The sequence below is a fragment of the Passer domesticus genome, chromosome 23 (genome assembly GCF_036417665.1).
Source record: "Passer domesticus isolate bPasDom1 chromosome 23, bPasDom1.hap1, whole genome shotgun sequence".
Lineage (NCBI taxonomy): Eukaryota > Metazoa > Chordata > Aves > Passeriformes > Passeridae > Passer > Passer domesticus.
Genome location: NC_087496.1, coordinates 2,857,425 through 2,870,044, shown reverse-complemented (window position 1 = coordinate 2,870,044; position 12,620 = coordinate 2,857,425).

The window sequence follows — 12,620 nt, the reverse complement described above, 5'->3', positions numbered from 1 at the left end:
TTGGGGTAGTGCTGGGCAGCAGGGAGGATGGAGGAGGGTCTGGATGCCACCCACACCCCCACTAAATATCTTTAAAACTGTCATACATTAATATAACCCCGATTTTTTTGTTGTTGTTAGGTGTCTCACTATAATGTGTTTTCATCCTGTTACAAAGCAATGCTAATGCTGTGAAAACACAGCTCCTAAATCTGCATTTCATTTGCATCTGGTGTGGGTGCACCCACAGGTATGTGCACAGCACCTCAGCTGAGACAAGTGCTTATTAGGAACACATTTGCTGGGAATTCCCAGCCCTGTCCACATGGATCCCTCATTAAACACCCCGGGCTGCAGGGAGGGAGGGAGGGAGGGATTGCTGCCTCGGGCTCTCTGCGAGATCTCTCAGCACCACATGCAATAAATATGGTTTTAATAAGCAGTCATTAATGAGTGGACAATAACAGCTTTATTAAGCTTAAATTAAAGGCATGCTTGGGAACCTTAGGCTGAGATTATATAGTGTAATGGAATCTACTGGAATTTGGCATTTTTAAGGCTCCTTGCAAGCCAGTGGGGGTGGGGGGAAGATGCATTCCCCGAAGCTGCTCCTGCCCTGGGATCTGTTCTCTCTGGAGCTGATTTCAGTGCTGGAGCACCCTTGGGAGCAGGGATGCAGTGGAAGCACAGTGAGGTGCTTGGTGCAGGGGGAGAAAACTGCCTGAGGGTCCTGCAGTGTTGCCTATGCCTTGTATGCACCAGGAGTTTGGGAGGAGGGAGAGGTGTCAGCCCTGCTGTCCTGCCTGCTCCCCTCAGCTCCCTGCAGCACCCCAAAAAGGGAGGTTCCCTCCCTCCTCCAGCCTGGCAGTGTTTGGATCCTGAGCTCGCTGTGTCTCCGAGGCTGGGCACTGCCTTTTCCACACTGCTCTAACTCCTGGTGGGAGCTGCAGCCCCTCAAAAGCTCTGCTAAACCACTGCCCTTGTTTTGTCTGCAGCTGTTAAACCCCTGCCTCCCAAAATCATGGGGATGGATTCCATGCCCAGGCCTGAGTGTCTGTGGAATTGGGTTGGAAGTCTGGGATCAGGTGCCTCTCGTGTTGTCCTTGCATTTAGAGAGCAGTGAGTTTGGAAAACAGTCCAAGGGACCCAAACGAGCAGGCAGGAGTGAGGAATGCCAAAAAGGATCCCACTCTTTATTAGATGATGATAAAACCGTGGTAAAATAACAATAACACCTAGGCACAAACATACAAAGTACATTAAGAGCAGGGGTTTGGCTGGAAAAATCTCAGGACAACCTACAACAAACTCCCAAGCCATTGGAAAGCAATTTACTGCATCCTGTCCCACTGCAGTGTAACCAGCCCTGCATCCCCCCAGCCACCCAGTGTCTGCTCAACTCTGCAATCTGCTTTCTTAGCTGGGTTGCTTTCCATTTTGTGCTGCCTTCCTGGCACAGCTTGCTCTTGCAAACTGGTTTTCAAGCCTGTAACCATCAGCCCCAGTCCTCCCCAGGGATATCCAGCCCCTAAATACACCTCCCTGGCTGTACACAGGGTTTGGGTTGTGTCTCTTTGGGCACAGGTCAGTGCAGGTGAACTCCGACCTCTCCTGAATGGAGACTGTGCCCGGTATCCCTGCACAGGAAGGCAGGCCAGCACTGCTTCAGCCTGCTCCCAAAAACCTCGGGGTAACCTGGGACACGACTCAGCCTCGGGGTGAATCAGACCTTCCCCCAGCCCAGGGCACGGGACTTGCATCAGCTCTGTTCCCTTGAATCCACCTCCTGTGTCCCTCTGACCTGGACTCCCTGACCTCCCTCTGCTCCTCTCCTCCTGCCTCCTCATCCTCCCAGTCCCAGCTGCAGCTCTGGCCAGCCCTTGCTGCCCTCTTCCAGCCTCCCTTACCATCTGCATTTTGTTGCTTCATTTACTCCCCTGCTATTTTTTCCCATTTTCTTTTGAGAATTCACATCATTCCCAGTTCCCTCTGCTTACTATAATTGGATGACTGTGTGTCTCCAGTGTTTAAATACAAACTGTACTCAGGAACAGGACTGTGAAGTTGAGCTGAGCCAGCCCAACATGTGTCACACACACGTGTCCACACTCAGGTCTGCCTGATCCCTCTGCCAGCTCAGACACTCTGCAATCAATGATGATGCTGTGAGATGAGATATGGGCAGTAAGGGGGCTCTGTCTGTTCCTTCTGACATCTGTCAGGACAAAATGAACCACATTCCTCCCTGAATTTGTCAGCTCCTTGCCAGAGATGAACAGGATCCAGCAATAAGGATTTGTTGAATTGGCTCCCTGAATATTCCACTTCATGGAGAAACTGGTTGTGTATGTTTTTGTACCAAGTGTTGCTCTGAATTGGCTGGAATAGATAAGGTTTTTCTGCACAATATTTCAGTGTTTAATGGGTAAGACAAGGAGTAATGAGTTCAAACTGAAAAAGAGCAAATGTAGATTAAATATCAGGAAGAAATTCTTCTCTGTGAGGGTGGTAAAACCCTGGCACAGGCTGCCCAGAGAAGCTGTGGCTGCCCCATCCCTGGAAGTGTTCAGCTTGGAGCAACCTGGACTGGTGGAGGGTGTCCCTGGAGTTTCTTTACATGGGCTCCTGGGCTTGAAATTGGGCTGTTTTCCTGGTGGACTCTAAAATGTGGTGGATCTCTATGGTTTTTTACCTTTTCAGTGCCAGCTAAAATGTGAGTGTTATATCCAGCACCACCTGCTTCTTCTTGTGGTCTTCCCTACACACAAAACAGGCAAAAGGCACTTACTTCAGAGCCTATTCAGCAAGAAAAACTACCTCCCACCTCTGCATTTTACAAGTTTCTTACTCCAGATATGATAAATATTTGGCTCCAGCAGAAAAACCTGAGTAAGGAATGACACCCTCAAAGAGCTTTGCCACGTAGACATGACATTAGACTGAGCTTTGGAGCCATCCACAAAAGTAAGGAGATAACAAAATCAATTTTATCTACAGAAACATCCTGGTGGCTGGGGCTTTCCCCCTTCTGATTGTATTCTGGATCAACAGGAGTTCAGTGGGCTCTGAAGTAGCAGCTGGAGGCTTCAAAGACATCAAAGCCCCTGCCAGGGTGCTGTGCAAATACCACAAAATCCTTCTCCCCGCTCTGGGAGGGAGCAGGCAGGAGAAAAGGGGATTCACAGCCACTTTCTTGTTTCACCCAGAGCCTGGAATCCCTGGTTTGGTGTCAGGAAGTGACTGGGTCTGTAGGAAGAGTGGCTGCTGCCCTGCTGATGGGCTTCCAAAGGGTGCAGGGCAGGGGCTGGCTGTGTGAGCAAGTCCTAAGTGTGAAAACACTCCCAGACTGCCACCTGAGGTGTCTCCATTAGGAATGAAGGGAAAGGAGGATGTCTGGCTCATGAGTGGCTCTTTCTGAGCATTCTCATGCCTTTAGGGCCATGCTAACTGCAGGAAGAGCTGCTCCAGCCTTCTGCATTTCCTTGGAATTTGTTAGCACAGCTGTGAGCAGGACTTCATTCCCAGCTCAGAAAGGGCAGGGTATGTCCAAGGGTTTCCTGGCACAGTGGGCTTCACTGAGTAAGGCTGAGCTGGAGAAGTTACTCAAAGTCCTTCCTCATGCAGTCACCTTGCCATTGCAGCTTCCAGAACTGTTCTCCTCAGCATTAATCACTCCTTTTCTCCCAGTGGTGTTGTGCAAGCCCCTGGGTCAGCACATGGAGCAAGGTACCTGCTGAAATGTTCAATCAGCAGCCTCCTCCCCTGCAAACATCCTGGAGCACTTTGCAGGATCCAGACCTGGAGAATAAGGATGTCTGAGCAGAGGATGGAGGTTGTGGACCTCAAATGGTGTAGGAAAATGTAATGTAGGGCCAGGCTGCAGTTTTCTGCCTCTCTGATCCCTCTGAGAAAACATCTCCCCAGTACAGAGCTGGGGTTTAAATCTCTCCTTTATTTTTCCTAAAGCAAAACAACCTTGTGAATCCTGATGGGACTCAAACCTTTGGCTCCAGTGTGTCTAGGGACTGGAAAGCTGATGATTAGATAACTGTAAACCATCCCCATTTTACAGCTCAGGCTGGCTTTGCTCACAAAGGGAATGAAGCACACCAGGCTCCTGGGGTGGAGGGCAGAAAGGGGGCTGTGATTCAGTGAAGCCTCACATTATTGAAGCTGAAGCACCTGAACTTGCTGCAGGGTTTGCATCTGGTTTGGGCAAGTCTGACTCCCTCTGTGCCTCAGTTTCCCCAGTGCTGTGGCTTTGCCAGTGCCCCCCACCTGCAGAGCTGCTTCCCAGCTCAGGAAGGAGCTGGAGCTGCTGGAGAGAGTCCAGAGGAGGCTCCAGCATGAGCAGAGGGATGGAGCAGCTCTGCTGGGAGGAAAGGCTGAGAGAGATGGGATTGTTCAGCCTGGAGAGCAGGAGCTTCAGAGTGACCAAATTGTGGCCATCCAGTGCCTGAAGGAGCCAACAGGGGAGAGACAATTTACAAGGGGCTGGAGTGACAAGGAGAAATGGCACCAAGCTTACAGAGAGTGGATTAGGGGGGATATTGGGAAGAAATTCTTCCCTGTGAGGGTGGGCAGCCCTGGCACAGGGTGCCCAGAGCAGCTGTGGCTGCCCCTGGATCCCTGGCAGTGCCCAAGGCCAGGCTGGACAGGTCTGGGAGCAGCCTGGGACAGTGGAAGGTGTTCCTGCCATGGCAGGGGTAGAACTGGGTGAGCTTTAATTCCCTTCCAACCCCAACCTCTCCAGGATTCTATGGAAGTGTAACCTGAGCATCTCACCCACACCTTGCTCAGGGGGAGGCAGCAGGGACTGGGGCACCATCAGGGGTGCCAGGTGGGTTTTGGAGCTGATGGGTCTCTCACTGGTGAAATATGAGGGTCCTGCACCTGCAGGTCCCTGCTCCAGCACAGCTCTGTGCAAAAACCAGACACTACCACACCAACCCTCCCCACATTTCTCTGGAGCTGTTTTTCCTTTGGAATAGGGAAAAGAAAGGGACAATAAAGGTCTTTTGTTGCTTTTCTCTCAATACCCCGATCCAGTGATCAGAATTTTCTGCATGTTGACTCTCAACTGAAAAATTTCTTCAAATCAGGACTTTTTCTGCTCATGCTGCCCTTGAAATACATTGACTGAAGGTGTAAGTCTTGTCCTGCAGCAGAAAAGCCCAGGGAGGGGAAAGAGGGGATAAACAAAAGGAAGAAGAAGGAAAAAAAAAATATGAATGAAAGAGACAAATAGGGTTTAAGCAAGTCTGATGGAGCTTGTCAGGGTGGGAGCAAAATCCCAAAGCACTGCAGCCCCAGCCCAGCCCAATGCCAGCCTCTTTGATCTCTCCTGGTGCTGATGTCCTTATCTCTAGGAAAGATATTCGTGTTTCCTGCCTTGTTAAGTACTTGGAAAGTCCATCCCAACCTGAAGTGGTCTCCAGCTTGGGCTGCTGTGTTTTGCCTGGTTGCTAAGCTTGTCTCATGCATGGTTAATGCCTGATGAGATCATGGTGCCATTTAGCATTTCATGGATAATTCAGGATTATTCATTAGAAAAATCAAGAACAAGCAGGTGTATTCATAGCCTGCCTTCATGGAAAAAAGAAAAACAACAACCTTGGGAAACACCATGAATTATTCAGTGGAGACCGAAGGGCTGCTTGAGTTGGGGGAGCATGGGGAGATGGAAATTGCTTTTCAGAACAGCTAAATCTAAAGCTTTTTAGGCCATTAACCCTGAAAATGTGGGTGGTTGAGTCATTCTTAGTGAAGAGAGGCTCCTGTCTCCCAAGAGAAGCTAGGAAGGGATTTGGAGAAAGGTTTTGTGTTTATGTTCTGTGGTGGGTGAGTGGAGGTGACAGCAAAGGGGTTGGAGAGCAGGAGGGGGTGCTGTCTCTGGAGGCACAGAGGTCTTGTCCTCCCTCCTTTGCAGGGAACTGAGCTGGATTTGTCCAATCTGCAGGCAGGAGGTGTGGGATAAACCCAGGGAAGATGTAAAGAAGCTGTAAAGAGCTGCCTACCCTGCAGGGTGTCAGCCCACGAGGTCGGGTCCTCCCTCTCTCACTGCCTCCAACTTTCCAACTTCTGGAATGTTCCCTGGGGACAAACTGGCCCTGGGACGCTGGTGGTCCCATGGACACAGCCCTGCTCAAGGACTGCACTTGGATCCTTAGCCAGGCAGATGGAAACCCCAATATTGAGTGCCTCTGCTTTTACAGAGATGCCTGAGTATTGGACCCTGGTTGCTGAGAATTTCAGACTTTCTGTGCTGCCAGGCACTGACACCCAGGAGAACACTGCACTGACCTGAGGCCGTGGAGAAGCTTCCAAAATGGAATGACAGAACCGGGATTGTGGGTGTGGAGTTTGGTTAGAAGTGTGTGATGTCACAGGGTGGAAAACTTAGAGTTTAAGGGTTTAGAATATAGTGATATATATAAAGCAGGAGAAAGGTTTTAGGGCAGAGGCTGGTCCTTCTCCTTCTTCTCCTTTTTCTCTTCCTTCTCCTCCTTCTCCTCCTTCTCCTTCTCCTCCTTCTTCTCCTCCTCCTTCTCCTCTCCTTCTCCTTCTCCTTCTCCTTCTCCTTCTCCTTCTCCATGGGTTTGGGTTGTTTTGTGTAATTGGATAAAAAAAGTCCACATTGCAGGAACGGGTTGTTGGTTTTTAGGTTAAAAGTAAAAATAATTTAAGTGTCATTTCTTAATTGGACAGTTTAGCCTTAAAAGGCATTGTAGAGAGACTGTTCCATTTTTAGTTTGTTAGAGTGAAGTGCTGTAGAACTGAGATTTCTGAGGCTGTGACATGGATAAGAGCTGATAAACATCTGAGTCCAAACAAGAAATAACCATCTCGCACATTTAATCCCAACCTCAGCAAATAAAGAAGCAAAGAATCCACACCTGAATGCAAAGTGAAAGTGCTGCCAGTCCAGGAAAAATATTCTTTAGTGATGTGTCCAGGGAAGAAAGGGAAGAGTTAACACTTGTTGGGTAATAAAAATAAAGGATTAGTGACCAAAACTTTATTATAATTCACTGCTTCAAGTGGTATTTCTCAATTTTCAGGTTTTGGTCATCTTATTTCCCAATAAAACAAGTCAAACACTTTCAAGGAAATCAGATACTTTTAGTGAGCTTTTTCCAGTTAAATGAGAACACAATCTTCTCTTGGAAAAATGCAAAGTGGACACTTTTCAAGCTGTCCTAGCAGGGATTTTTGCAGTTCAGTTGCAAAAGGGAGGAAGTTCTGTAGGACCATGGAGCAAAGCAGAGCTTGGGAACTCCAGGGATTGGAACTCCAACTCTTTCATTTAATGTTGAATTGTCCCAGTGTTGTTTTGTTCTGGAGTGCTCAGACTGTAAATCCCAGGGGCAAATCCCAGTCTGGGGAGCTGGAGCTTTGCCCCATGTCTGCAGGGTGGGTTATTCCACAGAAATGCTGTGGGGTGGGTGCACAGGGAATGGGAAGGGAGCAGGAAGGGACATTTTCCATGCTGGATGTGGGGCTGCAGCTCTCCCTGCACGGGCTGAGCTCATCCTCTGCAGCTGCCCAGAGCCATTTGGAGATGACAGGCGTAAAAACTTGGCCTTTATCAATTCTAGAAGCTGGAGATGCCTCAATTTTCCACGCTGATAGCTGGACCTTAGTTGTTGTTGTTGTTTTCACCATTATTTTTTTCTCCTTCAGAAGCAAACCCTTCAGGAAACTCCTTTGGCTGCAGTGGAAGGGACTGAGTTGTGGAGCTTGGCCTCTCACCTGGAAGGACTCACTGTTTATATCTTTAATTTAGATCCATTTATTTCTTGTGAGAAATGCTACTCACTTTCAAAAATTTCAAAGGCTTATTAAAACCTTATCAAAAATACAAGAGCAGACTGAATAGAGAAAATATTACAGTGCCAGGAGCAGAGGATTTTTCCCACCATGTGCTCACCCATACAATGGAGGTTTCACCTTTTAACCCTTTAGCCCCTCCCAAACTTCTGTCCATCAACTCCTCCTTCACTGCCTAGGGGTGGAGATCACTGCCTGACATCTTTTTTGGAGGTCAGCTGGGTAACAATCCCACCCTCCCAAATGTCCCAAACCCAGGGCACCCCGATAACACCACAAGGAGGGTAAAACACATCTATAAACCTATATAATTATATCTAGTTATAACTCTATATGTAATCTATATAGTAATTATATATAATAGTTATAATATATATAGTTATAATAGTTATACATAATAGTTATAATATATATAGTCTAGTTATATAAATAATCCATATAACTATAAACCTATAAAACTTCTCTTTACATATATCCATGATATTTGCCTTTTAATTGTGAGAGTCAGCCATGGCATTAGCCATCTATCACCCTTCTTTAATTTACATAATTGGAAAGTTAATTCTGAGAGTCAACCATAGCATTCCTCATCTATCACCCTTCTTTAATTTACATAATTGGAAAGTTTCTTCACAGAATCCCAGAATGGTTGGGGTTGGAAGGGAACTGAAAGATTATCTCCTTCCAACCCCATGGGCAGGGGACTTCCCCCTAAATCCAGCTTCACCTTGGGCACTCCCAGGGATGGGGCAGCCCCATCTTCTCTGTGCTGGTTTTATTGAAATCTTGAAAACCATTTGCAGGAGGAGAAGGCATCCCTAACACATCCTTTTTGGGGCAATGTAAAGGAGAGGAGGGAAAAACATGGATGAAGATCCTGCTCATGCTTGGATGAGAGATGCCAGCACTTCCAGTGGTTTTTCTTCCTGAACAATCCCACTCTCCGTGCCCCCTCTGAATTTTAAATAAAGCTAAAAGCCCATTTGGTGAAATATATGACTTAAATTACTTTTCTCCACGGGCTGGCTTGCAGCTCCCCAGGTCTTGAGGGGGAAATAAGTGTAGGAAGGGAGAAGGGGGGTGGCTGTGTCTGGATTTTATCTGTGTGCCTCTATTTTACACCCAATTTGTGCAGGGACAGAGGCTGAAATAAATGCACAGTAAATGGAAGATCTTTCCAGTCCCTTTCTTTCTTCATGAGTTTGTTTATGTGAACCCAACATATACATGCTCTCATTAGAGTAAGGTTTAACTTCTCTTTTTCCTTTCTGACAAATAGTAAATTCACTAAAAAATGTGGTGGAGAAATGACTCACAAATACCAGTCTCATTTGGCAAATACATTTTAGCCAGAAAGAGGTTTGGGGTTTTGGTTTTGTTTTTTTTCTTTTTTGATGTAGAAATGTTTTGCTTTGACATTTTTCAAAATAAACCCTTTTGACCCTTCTTTTTGTATGGAGGATTTTCATGAAGTGTCCAACTTAAGAGAATAAAATGTTCTACTAAATTAAAAGAATAAACTACCAAATGAAAAGAATGAATCAAAGTGAAACAGAATGCTGTTTTAAATCAGTGAAAATATTAAGTTGACCCAGTTTTATTTATATTTGGATTTTTTTCCTGAAAACTCTCCCAAGAGCCAATTACTTTTGACCCAAACTGCAAGTTTCTCCTGCTTTATTTTTTTTTCCCTCCTCTGCTTACAACCACCGAGGTCACAAACCTATTATGTTCAGCAAAAAAGCTCCTCTCAAATTATAGTCATGAACTCTTTGCTTTCTGATTTCTCCAAGGGAAGCCAGCTCGCTCACACCTACATATTTTAACTTTTTTTCTGACTGGGCAAACCCACTTTGAAGGCAATAATGATTTAAAAAATTATAATAATTAAAAATTATTCTTGGTTATGGGTGCTGCCTTTAAATTAGTGGAGTTCGGGATGTTTCTTGAATATTTTGGATGAGTCTTAGAGCAGCCTGATGGAGTGGAAGGTGCCCCACTCATGGCAGGGGGCTGGACTAGAAAGGTCCTTTTTACCCCAAACTCTTGAGGGATTGTAGGATTTTTCTCCCTGGTCCCTGCTTGCCCCAGGGCTGCTTTGGAGGCTTTGGAGCCTTTCACCCCCAACCTCCAGTGTGGAATTTTGGGCAGATTTCCTCCAGGCTGCAGCCCCCAGAATTCCCCCCAGGCCCACCCAACCCCACTCCAGCTTTAAATCCCCCCCAGCCTGTGGAAGGGGGGTGATGCCAGCCCTGCAGAGCCTCCTGTCACCCCAAATTTCCCCTCTCCACCTGGAGCCTTTTGGGGCTACCTAAAAACAGAGGTCAGAAAAAGTTAAGATAATAAAAAGCAGTTCTATTTATTGAAGGGCCTTCAGGTACATTTAGGGCAGACAAAGCCCCCCTAATATTTTCTCTATTCAGTCTTGTGTAGAAATTTTCATAAAATTTTAATAAACCTTTTTAAAATTTTGGAAGTGAGTAGCATTTCTCACAACCCTTTAGCCACTCCCAAAGTTCTGTCCATCAACTCCTCCTTCCCTGTCCAGGGGTGGAGATCACTGTCTTAAATCTTGATTGGGGGTCAGATGTTGCCATGGTAACAATCCCACCCTCCCAAATGTCCCAAACCCAGGGCACCCCTGATAACAACACAAGGGGGTAAAACATAACTATAAATCCATATAACTAGTTATAATTATATATATAATCTATATTCATATGTATCTATATAGAGATATAGATAGATAGATAGATAGATAGATAGATAGATAGATAGATAGATATAGATAGATTATATATATATTTATATATTATATTATATTATATTATATTATATTATATTATATTATATTATATTATATTATATATAGTATAGCTATGTATTATAACTATAATATATAAAATACATGTTATGTATATATTATAGTGTTTATATTTATAATAGTTATATAGAATAGTTATAAAATATATAGTCTATATTTATATATATAAATAGTCTATAGTTTATATATAATTATAAATCTATAAAACTTCTCTTAACATATCCATTATATTTGCCCTTTAATTGTGAGATCCAGCCATCTCATTACTCATCTGTCACACAAACTTTACTTGAAATCAGCTCAAAGATTGCTCCATAAACTGGAGCTGCTGCTGTCATCTCATGAAACATCAACCCCTGCTCGGAGTTCTGGATGTTTCTTGAATATTTTGGATGAGTTTGGCCTGCTCAGAGCCAGCTCCAGGCCAACCCCCCCCAGCATCTGCAGCTCTTTCAGGGAGGTTTAAGCTCCTTCCCCAAGTGCAAGGGCCCATCAGAAAACCTGGGCTTGCCATAATTTCCAGGAAGTCTTAAATTCTGCCCTCTGCAGAGGTTTCCCAGGTCAGGTACACAAAGCCTGACCTGTGTGAATAATGGTTTCTGTGGTTTACAAGCAGCTCCTAAAAGCTTAATAATTAAGAAAGTGCTTGTGGCTCAGTCCAAATAATTCTGTTGATTTTTCTCAGCTAGTAAAAAATCTGAAGTGTTTCTTATCAAATCAAGACTTGTTTTGGTCCGTAGGGAATTTTTTTTCCCGTTTCTATTCCCATTCTTTCAACTAAATTTAAAAGGTGAAAATTTAGAAGTGGCAATCAACTTGGAACTGCAAAATCATAGGCATGAGAGGAACCAGCCCAGTGCCTAGGTTGGTGAAAAAGTTCAAGGGGCCTATTTTTACTCCCTCAAAATCATTTCCTTTTGGAACAATTTGCAAAACCAGCCTGAACTTGTGCTATTTATGAATCTTCCAGAATGCTTCAGGGAAAAATGGCTTATAGGTCTAGCCAAGGTGAGTCCAGGCTGCCTTTATTTCTCCTTTCAGTCTCCAGGTATCAGCTGTATTCCAGTGGATGAAACAAACCCAGTGTGGAAGGGTGTCTGTGAGTGCTGTGACACCCATTTTTGGGGTGAATTTTCTGGCCTTTCCTGTTTTTCTGGCTAGGTTGGCAGGAGAAGAGCCTTCTGCTGGGGCTGGGAGGATGAAAACAAGGGAAACTTTTACTGGTGGCTCGAGGCATCCAAAAAAAATCATTTGTGTCGTGATTTGGAGCCCGGAGGTGTGTTTTATAACAGGCAGCTCAATGGGTGCATTCATCTGGGAGCCCAAAGCCCTGGGCAGGGAAGGAATCTGGGATTCTCAGAGGGGAGGTGGAGGTGGCACAGCCAGGGAACGGCCCTGGTCTCACTCCTGCTCCATCTCTGCCCTCTGCTTGGGCTTAGAGCAGCCTGGCAGGAGGAAAACTGAGGCAGACCCTGCCAGGTGTCCAGGGAGGGAGCACAGGAACCCCTGGGAAAGCAAAATGGGGTTAAATCCAGATCAGCTCTGAGCCAGAGGAGCTGTTTTACCTCTCTGCTTGTGTGGAGATGTGCCAGACTGCTTTGTGCCATCCACAGATGTGGCATTCACATTCTCTGAAAAATTCACTCTGCCCAGGATTTTTCTCCTGGGAAGCTGAGAAGTCTCAGAAAAAGGAAAACAATTCTTATCTCATTTGCTTCTCCTGTGTTGTGCTCATGTGTGGAATGTGGTTGGAGATTGTTCACCCACAGGTGATTATTTCATTGGATTCTGGTGTAAATTATTTTGACTCTTTGGCCAATCAGGGCCAAGCTGTGTCGAGACTCTGGAGAGAGTCATAAGTTATTATTATTATTATATTTTTAGCTTTCTCTAAGTATCCTTTCTGTATTCTTTACTATAGTTTAGTACAGTATTCTTTAATATAATACAGTATTATAAAATAATAAATTGGCCTTCTGAGAACATG